The sequence below is a fragment of the Odocoileus virginianus genome, chromosome 31 (genome assembly GCF_023699985.2).
Source record: "Odocoileus virginianus isolate 20LAN1187 ecotype Illinois chromosome 31, Ovbor_1.2, whole genome shotgun sequence".
NCBI lineage: Eukaryota > Metazoa > Chordata > Mammalia > Artiodactyla > Cervidae > Odocoileus > Odocoileus virginianus.
The window spans coordinates 26,871,432-26,888,451 of record NC_069704.1 but is presented as its reverse complement, the minus strand read 5'-3'; the positions used below and the strand labels follow the sequence as shown (position 1 = coordinate 26,888,451).

The 17,020-nt window shown below is 35.6% G+C and overlaps 2 protein-coding genes across 4 annotated transcripts in view; one reads left to right on the top strand and one right to left on the bottom strand.

Moving 5' to 3' along the window:
- The window catches only part of ECM2 (extracellular matrix protein 2), a 38,334-nt gene extending 33,511 nt beyond the window's left edge, over window positions 1-4,823 (bottom strand). For 2 of the 3 annotated variants that reach the window (XM_020883138.2, XM_020883139.2), the window contains exon 1: window positions 4,673-4,822. The gene's annotated coding sequence lies outside the window, so the exon portion shown is untranslated. Of the gene's footprint in view, window positions 1-4,672 lie in introns of all 3 variants that reach the window. The other variant, XM_020883137.2, reaches the window with a different exon arrangement.
- CENPP (centromere protein P) overlaps window positions 1-17,020 on the top strand; it is a 225,490-nt gene that overhangs the window by 180,614 nt on the left and 27,856 nt on the right. The gene's annotated exons all lie outside the window — the stretch shown is intronic.

Genomic DNA, 17,020 nt, shown 5'->3' with positions numbered 1-17,020 from the left:
CATATACATTTAAATATAAATGAGCTATTCTATATATGTTTTAGTACAACCTGTTTTCTTTCCATTCAGTAATAAATTGTGGTCATATGGACATATATAGCAATGTTTATAAATACATATGGTCTGTGCACTCTATTTTCATTCCATAGGTTATATAACAATTTAGTGATGGGTACTTAATTTTTTTTCATTTTTCTTTTATTATAAACACTCCTGTGAGAATTCCTTGGCAACCCAGTGGTTCATACTCCACCCTTTCACTGCCCATGGCCCATGTTCAATCCCTGGTTAGTTAATATATTTTTGCATTGTTTTACTTTCAGCCTTTCATATTTTCAATATACTTTCTATTAGCATATCATTTTTAGTGTAATATGACAATTTTTATCTTTGATCTTTTAATTGAATATTTTGTCTATTTGTATTTATTGTAACATGATACTTTTGGATTGAAACGTATTTTCCAGCTATCTGTTTTCTAGTTTTCCTGCCTGTTCTGTGTGGTTTTTTTTTTTTTTCCTTCTCGCTTGCTTGTTTTTATTATTCCATTAGTAATTATATCCTTTTTCCTTTTATGTTTTTTGTAGAGATTACCACATATATCCTTGACTTACCGAGTCTAATATAAATTAGTACCTTTATCTATTCCTGGACGGCTTTAACTTTACTTACCTGATTCTGGCACATCTACTACTTTTGTTACATATTTTAGTTCTTTATTTAAAAGACGATGATAATGATTTTATGCTCACAATTCATTTAGATCAGGCTCTCTCAATCTTAGCACTATTAACATTTGTTTCAGATAATTCTTTTTTGTAGTGGAAGGGGGAGCTGGCCCTTGTATATTTAGTAGCATCCCTAGCTTCTACCCAGTAGATACTACTACCTCTCAGTTATAGCCACCAAAAATATCTTCAAATATTACCATATGTGTCTTGGGAGATGGAAAGGATCAGTCTACCTCCAGTTAAGAAACACTGGTTTAGATCTACGTAAATATTTATCCTTTTCCTTTCTCCTTATTTCTTCCTGCACCTCCAGTCTTCTATCAGGATTATTTTCTTCTTAATTGAAGAACACCTTTTAGTAATTCCTTTGGTGCAGGACTACTGGTGACCAGTTCTTTTTATGTTTGTTTATATGAAAATGTTCATATCTTATGTTCCTTCTGAAGGAATGTATTTACTAAACATGGAATTCTAGGTTAACAAGTGTCTTAGCATTTTGAAGATTTCACTCCAATGTCTTCTTTTCTCCATATTTTGTATTGAGTAGTCATCTGTCAATCTAGTTATTTTTCCTTTAAAGGTAACTTTTTTAGGCTGCTTTTAAGGTATTCTCTATTTGGGATTCATAGCACTTCTTGAATCTGTGATCTTATATTCATCAAATTTGGAAACTTCTTAGCCCTTACCTCTTCAAATAATACTCTCCTGCTTCTTTCTCCTTTTTATTTTTAGAACTACAATGACATGTATGACGTGCTAGTTACTCAGTCGTGTCCACCTCTTTGCTACCCCATGGACTGTAGTTTGCCAGGCTCCTCTGTCCATGGAATTCTCCAGGCAAGAATACTGGAGTGGGTTGCCATTTCCTTCTCCAACATGTATGATAGTCTTCTCATTATGTCTTTAATGTCACTTTCTCTCATATTTTTCATCCTTCTGTCACCCTCTGATTGATCCTGGTTATTACACTAACCTCTGTTCCATTTACTATCTGTTCAGCTGTGGTTTATCCACTATTGAATCCATTCATTGACTTACTTGTTTCTGTTTTTGTGGTTTCTTAGCTTTTCGGGTTTTCAGTAGGTTTTTATTCTTTCTGATTCTCTACTGAAATTTTTAATTTTTCATGTTTTCAAAATGGTAATCACAGTTATTTAAGTCTGACAGCTCCATTTTGGAACCCTTTATATGTCTATTTCTATTGTCTGTTATTTCTTTTTAGATTTTTAGCCATTTTCTTCTGTTTCTTCTTATGCCTGATGGCATTTGACTGCCATCCATTACATATGAAAAATTATGGAAATACTTTGAAGCCTATAATGATGTATTATTTATCCTAAAAGAATTTACATTCAAACATGAAATTAAGTGTACCATCAGTCATAAATACATGATTTGAAGCTGAGTTTCACTATATCTAGATAATAATTATATTTTAGGTCCCAAACCAAAGCCTGGTGATTTCATCAGCATCACTTTTCCCTACCACCCCTGCTACTTGCCTGCTCCTTTCCTTGAGTTTTGTTTTTGTCATAACTTGGAGAGGCTGTTTTAAAGCTATACTAAGCTTCTTAGTCACCTCTTTTGGTTTCACAGATACCTCCAGAAGAAAAGCTCTTTGGATCTTAGTTTTGGCCCTGTTATTTTCCCTACTTTTTAAAAAAAATAATTCTCAGCAGTCTAAATTGCCTAGATTGCAATTATGAGAAGCAGAAATTCCCTCAGATTAGTTATTATTTCGCTGAAAATTTATCCTCTTTCTTTAAGAGAATGTTTTCAGTTGTAAATTTTTTTGAATTCTTTTATGTCAGGAAATGTTACTTTGTTTAGCTGGAAATAGAACTATGATTTTAAAATCATTTTTCTTCAATACTTTATAGGTATTGTTCCATTTGTTTTTTATATCTGCTCTTATTGATGAAAAGTTTAGCTTGAATCTGATTCTCATCTCTTTGTAATAAATCCTTTTTCCTCTCTCTGGAGAGGTTCTTTTCAGATCTTAAACTTATTTTTAATATTCAGAAGTTTTAACATATTGTACAGGGTTTTTTGTTTGTTTTTTCCTTCTTTATGTATCTTTCTTGGGATCTTTTACTCCCAAGTAAAAGATATCTTTCTTTTCCACATACATTCTTTTAATTCAGTTCTTTGCTATACCTATTCAAGGCTGTGTTTTTCCTCTTTAAATTCATTCAAATCTCCTTGTATTTGAAAGATTCCTCATGGTTTCTGTCTCACCAAAGGTTTCCCTTTTTATTTCCTACATAGCTATATATCCATGTGTGTATTTATTTGTAATATATCTTCTCTTATTTCTAGGTATTTGGTGAGAGGAAAGAAGTGATATCTGCTTAGCTTGCCCTCTTGAGTCTTGGTAGTTCTTTTTATAACTTCATCCAACAGAATTATCCTCCTCTAGTCAGATTGTACTTGGGTCATACGCTGACTTATCACCACTTTACCTTAGCTCAACAAATAGCAGCCTCTAAGGTATTTTCATGTCAACTAACCTCAGCATGCAATCTTTTTTTCAGTATATATGTACATTAATTACTGCATTTCAAACCCTTTACTGTAGGTCATTGAGATGAAACTATATTAGAACAATGTTTTGTAATCTACATTAGTTTTTTAAAAAACTAACTTGCAAAATGTGAGGGAGGAGCAAATTCCCTAGCTGATTGGCAGCTGAAATTGTAAAAGTCAATTCAGAGAGCAAGCTAATATGTTGGGAAGAAATGATAACAGCAGCAGGGGAAAGCAATATGAAAAGTTGGCCCATGAGACAGGGTAGAAGTAGAATTTGCCAAGTGGCAGGGGAGGTGAACTGTGATAGTGTGAATTCTGTGTTCTACATAAAATCTGTATGTGGAGATTTTCTTGCTTTGACAGTTGACAGTTGGATATGTAGCTCTCCATTCTGTGGTAGGTAAGAGTTATGAGGAGTCAGGCCTCTGGATCTAAGGGCTCTGGAGGTAAACTTAATGAGTGTCTCAGGCATCATGTTGTCCCTGAGCCTCTTAACAAGAGTACTGCCCAAACTCACCCTCCTCCCATTATCCCTACCTCTCTCTCTTTGTCTCCCCCACCCCAAATTGGCTCATTTTTGCTTATACAGAAGTCTAAATAGATACATACAGAGATAAATTTACAGAGCTATCTTAATTTTAACAAAATCAGACTCTAAATAGTCTCACTGAAATGTTTAAATAATTTTTATGAAATGGCCTCTCAATACTAATTTTACCATTGATGCCTAGGCCTTTGTTATTTTCAGTGATTTATAAAATTTCACATTGCATTTAATATTCACTTTATAATTGAGTGAATATGTTTCTAGAGGTAAACTTTTATGACACAGGTCCAACCACTGTAGGCATTATTTTGATCAAGTAAAATTGCCTTTCTTTTTGGTATTTTTTGTGTTTATCCCAACATTAAATATCATCTGTAAATCCTGATTAACTTGTTTTTGTTTTTTCATTAAAGTTGTTCATCAGCTGTCTTAAGTAAGCTTTAGAAGGGTTTAAATTCAGTTTTAATCTTCTACACAAAGCCACAAGATACCTATTATCCTTTTTAACTTCACTTAGTAGGCTTAAAATGAAAAACATTTTTACTTAATGCTTTATGCTCTTTAGGACTTTAAAATAGAAAAGAATGAAATTTTCAAACCAACTTATACTTCTATTGAACAAGTAATCCTATTTAAACATATAAAAATATATTTAATCCTAATTTCATAAAGTTTTAAATAGTTCAGAAGTAGTCATCCTGAAAAAAGAAAACAAGTAAACAAAATAATGTACGCTTTAAACTTTAAAAATCTATTAGTAAGAGCTAATTTCCTCAAGTGCTAAACATATTTGCAATACAAAACACCCAAATATTAAAACCATTCCACACGCTTTAGTAGAAACTTAAAATTTAAAACATTTTACCTGGAAATCTAAACTAAGTAGGTTTTGCTTGGTGTCATTTAAGTCTCCAGATGAAAATGAAACAAAACCAGAGCTTTCTTTAAGACAAAGAAGGGAGTATTGAAAAATGTTAACTGACTTCTTTGTAAAATCTAAAATAACTGCCTCCCTTGGGGTTACATGCCTTTCAGTTCTTTGTGCAGAAAATCAGCCAACAGTAACTAGGGAAAATGGTTACCAAGGCAAATATTTGTTCTAAATCACGGGAAAATGGAAAACAGCAGGGGGTGGGGAGGAAAGCATTAGTTGTAGGCTGAGAAAGTAGAGTTGGAAGCACAAAAGTGGGGCTTAAGAAATGTGTGATTTTCACAGACTAATTGCATTAAAAATGTTAACACTCATACTAGCCTTCATGTCACTTGAGCTTTATCAGACAGCAGAGATACTATTGTTGCCAAGTTAGAGGACCATACATTCTTGGGATGCCTTTAATTGGGTTAATGTTATTTAAATCTCTAATCAGCTCCCTACCAGCCATACCAATCTCTCACACAATATTGTTAACAAATCAGGGCTTCCCTGGTGGCTCAGTGGTAAAGAATTCGCCTACAGGCGGATACGGGTTTGATCCCTAATCCTGGAAGACCCCACATGCGGCAGAGCAACTAAGCCCTCTGTAATGAGAAGCCTGCACGCTGCAACTGAGAGTAGCACACACAGTAACAAAGACCAAGAACAGCCAAAAATAAATTTTTAAAAAGCTGTTATATATTAGTGTCACTGAAATTATATAACCTCCAACCTTAAGCAATAATAAAGTAGGCAGGAGAGCCGTGAGGCTTCTGATTAGGGCAAATTGGTTATCTAGTTCAGCCTGTTTCTTCATCTGCAGATGAGCAGGTCACAGTCAGATCAAGGTTCCTGGCCTGTAGTGCTGCTTATGGGGGACCTTGGATGCATCACTGCTGTTTGTAACCAACATTTATTCTCTATACAGCTGGGATGGCAATACCTACCTTTCAAATTTTTGTGCAAGTAGAATGAATAGCATATATAAAATTCCTGTCATAGACTAGGTAATTTTAATATCTGCTTTTTAAAATTCTTACTTTACCTCAGGGGTCTAAATTGCTTGACAGAGAAGAGCTACATTTTTGTCTTTCCAAAATCTTAATGTGACTTGGATAGACCAGATCAAGATGATAGATTGAGCACATGGGCCACCCAAATTCCTAAAACTAAAAACTACATTTTCTTTTAAAAATGTAGTACTACACCACAACATGATTAGTACTATTAGAAGACAAAATTTTTGATAAATTCCTTAAAGACTGAAAGCATATAGGCTCTGTCTGACAGATGACACTATAGCCCAAACAGGTGTAAGACAGGATAATATTGTGGGTGTTCCAAGTTTAAAAATTATAGATCTTAGGAATGGTGAAATACATTCAGAAACAGCACTCAGCAGAAGCAGGGTACATGACCCCAATCCTCCTGATGTCTCCATCATTTGTTCCAAGTATTATACATTTACCTCCAAATTGAACCCGTGTTCTCATCTACTTGGTCTTCCTTGTCTAATTGAAAAGGGAGCTCCCATGTTCAGAATCCAAACTAGCTCAACTGAGTACAAACACTAAGTTGACTATCTCTACCCACACATTCTTTTTTTTTTCATAAAATTCACAAAATTCATAAATTTAATAAAATTCATAAAATTCACAAAATCCATAAATTTAATAAATTAATAAAATTCACAAAATTCATAAATTTAATAAAATTCACAAAATTCATAATATTCACAAAATTCATAAAATTAATAAAATTCACAAAATTCATAATATTCACAAAATTCATAAATTTAATAAAATTCATAAAATTAATAAAATTCACAAAATTCATAATATTCATAAATTTAATAAAATTAATAAAATTCATAAATTTAATAAAATTAATAAAATTCACAAAATTAATAAAATTCACAAAATTCATAATATTCACAAAATTCATAAATTTAATAAAATTCATAAATTTAATAAAATTAATAAAATTCATAAATTTAATAAAATTCATAAATTTAATAAAATTAATAAAATTCATAAATTTAATAAAATTAATAAAATTCACAAAATTTGTAAATTTCACAAAATTCATAAATTTCATAAATTTCATAAATTCATAAAATTATAAATTTATAAAGTTCATAAATTCCATAAATTCATAAAATTCCATAAATTCCAATAAATCCATATTAATAAATGAATTCCATAAATGGAATTCCAAAAAGGAATTCTTGTTTTGCAGTGGAATTTTAACAGATGATAAATGAGATTTGAAGCAAGACTGAATTTCTTTAAAATGACTCCTAGATAAGGAACAAAGAAACAACAATGAGGAGATTCAAAAATTAAGATTCAACTTATATTTTAAAAATAACTACTTGTTGGGTTATATTTGACTACCATGTTAAAGTACCATTATTTTATAAAATACTGATTGCTAGTCAGTACCAGTAAGGAATTATATGATTGTAAATCAAAATACTTAAGATACTCAAACTAACTATATTTTAGTGAAATTAATTAAAGACTGCTATAAAACAGAAATACTTCCAATTTGCAAATATACATTTATAATTGATGAAAAGTATGGTAGTAATAAATCTTATAGTATGTTCTACTTAGAGGATATTAGCCAAAATTGCTTTTAGCTAATATAAATAGCATGAGTTTTTTTTAGAGACAGAAAGATACAAGTTCCAGTTCTAAGTTTAACACTTTCTAAATGGAACTTTGAACAATTTACTTGGCTTGTCTGAGACTAGTTCCCTCACCAATAAAATGGAATAATAATAATACTTTACCATTTGTAAAACTTAAATGACTTTTCTCACTTCTGATGAAGGCAAACTAAGAAATTCAAACCAACCTCCCCAAACAAACAACTAGAAGGTAGTTTGGGGTTTTTTTTTTTTTTTTAAGTATTCTGCTTGAATGTTCTGGAGAACCAATAAGACAATGAAGAATTAGAGGGACAGCATGACAGAAAAGAAAGGTTTAAGGTTAACAGAAGTAAGTTCACCTTGGGGACTCTTTCCCCACCAGTATCTGCTAGTTCTGAAAGAAGATACTGAGGAGCCTAAAAATAAGCAAAATTTTCAACTGACTCTCATGAGAAAACAGTTGGAGTTTTCAATAGAGACTCCTGAGGAACAATGGTGTCAGAAGTAGAGAGTCATCACAGGGACTAAAGCCTAGCTTCAGGTCATCTTACTAAGGTAAGAAGGGTGACAATTCCAGAGATTTAAACTCAAATATTTCAGTGGCACTAGTGGTAAAGAACCCGCCAGCCAATGCAGGGGACATAAGAGATGTGGGTTCAATCCCTCGATCAGAAAGATCCTATGCAGAAGGAAATGTAACCCACTCCAGTAATCTTGCTTGGAGAATCCCATGGACAGAGGAGCCTGACCGGCTTGAGTCCATGGGGTCGCAGAGTCGGACATGACTGAAGTGACTTAGCACTCAGGCATGTCAATAATTACATTGAATAAAAATTAAATAAGTGCTCCAATTGAAATTCAAAGGATGATATAGTGGCATATGATATCTGTGTTTTTTGCTTACTATGAGCCAAACCTAAAATATAAGAAAATGTGAAGTCTTGATGTAAAAGTATGAAAAAAGTGTACCATGCAAATACTAATTGTGATTGTTTTAAAGTAGGTCCACAAATTCTTTGATACTTCTCCCTTCAAACACAGAGCCTAATTTCCCTCTTCTTGAGAGTGGGTTGCACTTAGTGACTCACTCTTTTTTTATTAATTTATTTATTTTTAATTAAAGGATAATTGCTTTACAATACTGTATTGGTTTCTGCCATACATCAGCATGAATCATTTCTAATGCATAGAATGTGGCAGAAGTGTGAGACTTCTGAAAGTTGGTCATAAATACTTTGTGGCTTCCTCCTTGATCTCTCTCTGTCAGATTGCTTTCTCCGTAGGAAGCTATCTTCCTCATCTTGAGGACACTCAGGCAGCGTTATGGAGAGGTCCATGTAGTGAGGAACCTATGCTTCTTATCAATAGCCAATAAGAAACTGAGGCCTCCAGCCAACAACGATGTGAGTGAGCCATCTTGGAAGTAGATTATCCAGTTCCATTCAAACTTCTCATGAAGTTACAACCCCACTAGACATTACTGTAATCTCATAAGAGACTAGGCTGCTCCTATTTTCCTGACTCCCTTAAACTATTAGAAACGATAAATTGTGTTTTTTAAACTACTAAGTTTTGGGAATACTGAGCAGTGGTAGTGAAATATATATATATATATATTAATATATTAATATATATATACCTTAAAGCAAAAAAGAGAGACAAAAAAGAGAAGAAAATAGTTTAATTTGATAGATGTAATTATTTTTTTTTCTTTTTTAGCTTTATTGATATATATTCACATACCATACTATTTGCCTTTATATAGGGTAAAAGTCAATGTTTAGTAAGTTTACAGGTTTGAGCAAACATCACCACAATCTAATTTTAGACATTTTCATTCTCCTCCAAAGAAATACTGTACTCATTAGCAGTCACCCAGGTTGCCCCCAGGCAACCACAAATCTACTTTAACTCTATAGATTTACCTATTCTGGACATTTGATATAATATAATTGTAAATGTAACATGTGGTCTTTTGCAATTGATTTCTTTTTTTTTTTTTTTTTTAATTTTTATTAGTTGGAGGCTAATTACTTTACATCATTACAGTAGTTTTTGTTATACATTGAAATGAATTAGCCATGAATTTACATGTATTCCCCATCCCAGTCCCCCCTCCCACCTCCCTCTCCACCCGATCCCTCTGGGTCTTCCCAGTGCACCAGGCCCGAGCACTTGTCTCATGTACCCAACCTGAGCTGCTTATCTGTTTCACCCTAGATAATATACATGTTTCAATGCTGTTCTTTTGAAACATCCCACCCTCGCCTTCTCCCAGAGTCCACAAGTCTGTTCTATACATCAGAGTCTTTTTTTCTGTTTTGCATATAGGGTTATCGTTATCATCTTTCTAAAGTCCATATATATGTGTTAGTATACTGTAATGGTCTTTATCTTTCTGGCTTACTTCACTCTGTATAATGGGCTCCAGTTTCATCCATCTGATTAGAACTGATTCAAATGAATTCTTTTTAATGGCTGAGTAATATTCCATGGTGTATATGTACCACAGCTTCCTCATCCATTCGTCTGCTGATGGGCATCTAGGTTGCTTCCATGTCCTGGCTATTATAAACAGTGCTGCGATGAACATTGGGGTGCACGTGTCTCTTTCAGATCTGGTTTCCTTGGTGTGTATGCCCAGAAGTGGGATTGCTGGGTCATAAGGCAGTTCTATTTCCAGCTTTTTAAGAAATCTCCACACTGTTTTCCATAGTGGCTGTACTAATTTGCATTCCCACCAACAGTGAAGAGGGTTCCCTTTTCTCCACACCCTCTCCAGCATTTATTGCTTGTAGACTTTTGGATAGCAGCCATCCTGACTGGCATATAATGGTACCTCATTGTGGTTTTGATTTGCATTTCTCTGATAATGAGTGATGTTGAGCATCTTTTCATGTGTTTGTTAGCCATCTGTATGTCTTCCTTGGAGAAATGTCTGTTGAGTTCTTTGGCCCATTTTTTGATTGGGTCATTTATTTTTCTGGAGTTGAGCTGGAGAAGTTGCTTGTATATTTTTGAGATTAATCCTTTGTCTGTTGCTTCGTTTGCTATTATTTTCTCCCAATCTGAGGGCTGTCTTTTCACCTTGCTTATAGTTTCCTTTGTTGTGCAAAAGCTTTTAAGTTTCATTAGGTCCCATTTGTTTATTTTTGCTTTTATTTCTGAAATTCTGGGATGTGGGTCATAGAGGATCCTGCTGTGATTTATGTCGGAGAGTGTTTTGCCTATGTTCTCCTCTAGGAGTTTTATAGTTTCTGGTCTTACATTTAGATCTTTAATCCATTTTGAGTTTATTTTTGTGTATCTCTACCCACACATTCTGAGCTTTTTGTCAGTGTTTCTAACATAAGTAGATAGCCCAGGATTATCAAATATTTGGGAAGATACTAACATTAGAGATAGGAGTTCCCCTCGTCTCTTCCCCCAGAATACCTGCACACAATCCGAAAAGAGCTTTGGAGATTAAATCAAGAATGAGATACCACTAGACACCTATTAGAATTGCAAAAACCAAAACAGTGAGGATACCAAATGCAAGTGAGAATGTGGGGCAGTAGGAATTCTCGTTCATTGCTGGTGGGAATACTAAATGATACAAACTCTTTTGAAGGTAGTTTGGAGGTTTTCTAGAAAAATTCTACAGTCACACTCCTTGATATTTACCCAAATAAGTTGAAACCACAAAACCTGCACACAGATGTTGACAGCAGCTTTATTCATAATTGCTAGAACTTGGAAGCAACCTTTAATAGGTGAATGGATAAACTGTGGTACATCCTACAATGGAAAATCATTTAGTGCTAAAAAGAAATAGGCTACTAAGCCATGAAAAGACATGGAGGCACTATAAATGCATATTGATTAGTGGTTCCAGCTATGTGACATTCTGGAAAAAAATAAATCTGTCAAGACAATGAAAAGGTCAGTGGTTGCCAGGGGTTGTTGGGGGGGTGGGTCAGAGAGAAATGAATAGGTGAAATCACAGAGGATTTTTAAGTCAGTGGAAATACTCTATATGATATCATAATGATGAATACATGTCTTTGTACAATTATGTAAACTCAGAATGTGCACACCAAGAGTGAACCCTAATGTAACTTATAAACCTGAGTAATTATGTTGTATATAGGTTCATCAGATGTAACAAATGCACCACTCTACTAGAGGATGTTGATAATCAGGGAGGCTGTGTGATGAGAGTACTAAGGATACATGGAAAACTTGTGTACTTTCCTCTCAGTTTTTCTGTGCATCTGAAACTGCTCTTAAAAAAAAGAGTCTTTAGGCCTTCCCTAGGAACTTCCCTCAATCAATAACCTCAGATATGCAGATGACACCACCCTTATAGCAGAAAGTGAAGAGGAACTAAAATGCCTCTTGATGAAAGTGAAAGAGGAGAGTGGAAAAGTTGGCTTAAAGCTCAACATTCAGAAAACTAAGATCATGGCATCTGGTCTCATCACTTCATGGGAAATAGATGGGGAAACAGTGTCAGACTTTATTTTTTGGGGCTCCAATATCACTGCAGATGGTGATTGCAGCCATGAAATTAACAGACTCTTACTCCTTGGAAGGAAAGTTATGACCAACCTAGATAGCATATTAAAAAGCAGAGACATTACCTTGTCAACAAAACTCCGTCTAATCAAGGCTATGGTTTTTCCAGTAGTCATGTATGGATGTGAGAGTTGGACTGTGAAGAAAGCTGAGCACAGAAAAATTGATGCTTTTGAACTGTGGTGTTGGAGAAGACTCTTGAGAGTCCCTTGGACTGCAAGGAGATCCAATCAGTCCATCCTAAAGGAGATCAGTCCTGGGTGTTCATTGGAAGGACAGATGCTAAAGCTTGTGGCAACATCTGATGAACCTATATAAAGTACTTTGGCCACTGATGCGAAGAGTTGACTCATTGGAAAAGACCCTGATGCTGGAAGGGATTGGGGGCAGGAGGAGAAGGGGACGAAAGAGGATGAGATGGCTGGATGGCATCACCGACTCGATGGACATGAGTTTGAGTAAACTCCGGAGTTGGTTATGGACAGGGAGGCCTGGTGTGCTGTGATTCATGGGGTTGCAAAGAGTCGGACATGACTGAGCAACTGAACTGAACTGAGGAACTTCCCTATAGCTCAGATGGTAAAGAATCTTCCTGTAATGCAAGAGACCCAGGTTCGATCTCTGGGTCAGGAAGATCCCCTGCAGAAGGAAATGGCAACCTACTCTAGTATTCTTGCCTGGAGCATTCCATGGACAGAGGAGCCTGCTGGGCTACAGTTCATAGGGTCGCAAAGAGCAGACGTGGCTGAGTGACACGCACACACACCCAGGCCTTCCCTGGTGGTCCAGTGATTAAGAATCTCCCTGTCAATGCAGGAGACACAGGTTCAATCCCTGACCTGGGAAGATTCCACATGCCGTGGAACAAATAAATCCTTGTGCCACAACTACTACAGCCTGTGAGCCACAACTACGGAAGCCCACACACCTAGAGTCCATGTTCTGCAAGGAAGAGTAGCCCCTGCTTGCTGCAACTAGAGAGAGTCCATGCAGTCAAAAATAATAAAATAAAATAAATTTTTTTAATAGTCTTTAAAAGAGAATGTGGCCTGATTTGAAATATATACATTGTTTTCAGAAGAAAAAAATGTGGATAACATGCAGTATTAGACACATTGGACACATTGCTTAGAGGAAAAGGAAACTCATTCTTTTGAGAACAAGTTAGCAATAGCTATATTCTTTCCCAGCCTTCCACTTCTAGGAATCCATTGTAGAAACTTGTCTTTCTCTGCACAAGTGTACCTCCAGGAAAGTACTTTGAAGCATTGTACCCAAGTGTAGAGGGTAATTAAACAGTTGTATACTGATAAGGAACAGTAGACTGTTATAAAGTTACATGGAGAGACTGAAGTAACTATTATACAGACAGGCATAGTTGTCCACAATATTACCCAAGAAGAAGAAAGAAACTTTAAAGCAGCGCATGTGCTATTATGTTACCTTCTTTTAACCTATACAATTTAGTATCTTCCTAGAGAAAAAATTGGAAGAAATAAATAACAAAAGGTTAGTTATCTTTGGGTGATGGAATTATGAGAGGATTTTTAGTATGTCATTCTGTATTCTTATAATGTTTTGAGCTTTTCATAACCAAGTCAGATAAAAGGAATCTTTTTTAAAAAAATTTAACCAATCAGAAAAAGAAATAATTTAAATAGCAACATAGAAGAGTAGCCAAGACTGGTAAAGTTGCAGGGAACCAGATTATACAGTTTCTGAGGTCCCTGCTCTAAAATCTTGTGAGTTAATGGACTGTTACATGAGTCCTTCTGCAGAAACTGTTTTAACCACAGTAGTATCAACACATGGAAAATGCTGGTATTAGTGTTCTCCTCCCGTTTATTATTGCAGCCATAACTATGTTCTAAAGTTTGGCTCTGACGGCTGCTCTGCAGTTTGGTGTTGGTCACCAAACAGGATGTCAACAGGTCCTTCAGCACCCAGGCTATAAGCACAGCCAGTGCAGGTTCCAGCTCCAAAACATATTTTTGAGTAAAGTCTCCTTTTCGGTATTTTTACCTCTGTGGTAGAAAGTGCCAATGAGTTAGTTTTTCTTTTAAGGTTGCAGTTGCTTATGACAACTTTGTAGATAACACTCAGATAAAGCTAAATTTTGAAAGTTTTAAGTAAGGGTCCTCTCAGAAATGGGAGTCTTATCTTATCTCAAATCTATTCTATATCCCTTCTTAGTGTCACAGTCAAATGCCTTTTCAGCTAACTCGTACTGAAATTGCTTCATCTTCCCACAAAGAATACTACACACATCTTTTGGCCACATCACATGTGGGAACACAATCCCTGGGCATTTGAAGTGCAGAATCTCAACCAGTGGACCACCAGGGAAGTCCCTACTACAGGCCTATATTAGTCAACACATTCTACTAAACAGTTCTTTAAGATCAGCGTAACCATATTATAACCTGAGAAGGAAATTATTAAAAAAGGGTAATTATAAATGAGCCTCACTAATGAACATAGATTTAAAAAAACTAAAATATTAGCAAACCAAATCTACTAGTATATAAATAGGATAATATATCATGACTATACTAGGTTTATTCAACAAATACTTGGTTGATTTAAGGATAAAATCCAAACAATATATGATCATCTTAATGTTTAAAGAAGGAAGAGAGAGGAAAAAAGCTTTTACATACTAGAAATAGAAGAGAACTCATTAGTTGTCAGAGTATCTACAGAAAATAACTTCTTCCACTCATAGCTATATACCCAAGAGAAGTGGAAACATAAACCCACATGAAAACTGTACACCAGTTTTTAAACTACACTCTTCATAACAGCCAAAATGTGGGAACAACTGAAATATCCAGCTGATGAATGGAGAAAGTAAGTATATTCTGTTTCTACAATGGAATATTATTCAGCAATGAAAAGGAATGCTATGATACATGCTACAACATGGATGAACCTCAAACACATTATGTTGAGTGCAAGAAGCCAATCACAAGAGGCCACATATATGCCTCTTTTATATGAAATGTCCACAGTTGACAGATCCACTAGGCAGAAAGTAGATGAGTGGTTGTTGGGGTGAGGAGACTTAGAGTGGGGTGACAGAATGGGGAGTGACTGCTAATGAGTACAGTGTTTCTTCATAAAGTGAAAGTTTCTTCATAAAGTTTCTTCAAATGTTCCAAAAGTAGGTATCACAGTGATATCTCCCAAATAAGAAAGTGAAATTGCTCAGTCGTGTCCAACTCTTTGTGACCCCATGGACTGTAGCCTACCAGGCTCCTCCATCCATGGGATTTTCCAGGCAAGAATACTGGAGTGGGTTGCCATTTCCGCCTCCAGGAGATCTTCCCGACCCAGGGATTGAACCCGGGTCTCCCACATTGTAGGCAGACGCTTTACCATCTGAGCCACCAGGGAAATCCATAGAAAGTAAAAGAAAGGGAAGTCGCTCAGTCTCTCTCAAATATGAAAACACTAAAAACTACTAAACTGTATACTCTAAAAGGGTGAATTTAATGATATGTAAATTATATCTCAGCAAAGCTACTATTAAAAAATACTCAATGTTGTAATACTGAAATTTTTCCCTTTTTGGGAACAAGACAGGCAGGCTCACTGAAAGTTCTGGCCAGTGCAGTAAAACAAGAAAGGGGGGAAGGTGGGAAATTTAAGTAGAAAAGTAGAAAATTGGGACTTCTCTGGTGGTTCAGTGGTTGGTACTTTTGCTGCCAGGGGCCTAGGTTCAATCCTTGGTCAGGAAACTTGAGATCCAGCAGAACATGTAATGCAGCCCCCCAAAAAGTGTAAGAAAATTAAGGAATATTACACAGGTGAAATGCTTTCTTTGCGTAGGACATCTGAAATGAGGGGGTGGTGAAATGAGTAAAGGGACTCAACTGTATGGTGAGTGATGGAAAATAAATTTTTTTCTGGTGAGCATATTACAAGTGCTTAGGAAGCATCACTACAAACAAAGATAGTGGAGGTGGTGGAATTCCAGTTGAGCTATTTCAAATCCTAAAAGATGATGCTGTGAAAGTGCTGCACTCAATATGCCAGCAAATTTGGAAAACTCAGCAGTGGCCCTAGGACTAGAAAAGATCAGTTTTCATTCCAATCCCAAAGAAAGGCAATGCCAAAGAATGTTCAAACTACCACACAATTGTACTCATCTCACACACTGGCAAAGGAATACTCAAAATTCTCCAAGTTAGGCTTCAACAGTACATGAATCAAGAAATTCCAGATGTTCAAGCTGGATTTAGAAAAGGCAGAGGAACCAGAGATCAAATTGCCAACATCCGTTGGATTGTAGAAAAAGCAAGAGAATTCCAGAAAAACATCTACTTCTGCTTCATTGACTCTGCTAAAACCTTTGTGTGTATCACAGCAAACTGTGGAAAATTCTTAAAGAGAAGGGAACACCAGACCACCTTACCTGCCTCCTGAGAAATCTGTATGCATGTCAAGAAGCAGCAGTTAGCACCAGACTTGGAACAATGGACTGGTTCCAAATTGGGAAAGGAGTATATCAAGGATGCATATTGTCACCCAGCTTATTTAACTTATACACAGAGTACATCATACAGAATTCTGGGCTGGATGAAGCACAAGCTGGAATCAAGATTGCCAGGAGAAATACCAATAACCTCAGATTTGCAGATAACGCCACCCTTATATCAGAAAGCAAAGAGGAACTAAAGAGCCTCTTGATGAAAGTGAAAGATGTATCTAGTCAATCATAAAGGAAATCAATCCTGAATATTCATTGGAAGGACTGATGCTGAAGCTTAAGCTCCAATACTTTGGCCACCTGATGTGAAGAACTGACTCATTGGAAAAGACCCTGATGCTGGGAAAGATTGAAAGCAAAAGGAGAAGAGGGCAACAGAGGATGAGATGTTTAAATAAATAGCATCACCAACTCAATGGACATGAATTTGAACAGACTCTGGGAAATAGTGAAGGGCAGGGAAGCCTGGCATGCTACAGTCCATGGGTTGCAAAGAGTAGGAAACTACTTAGCAACTGAACAACAATATTCCATTGTATATATGTACTACATGTTCTTTATACATTCCTCTGTCAACAAACATTTATGTTGC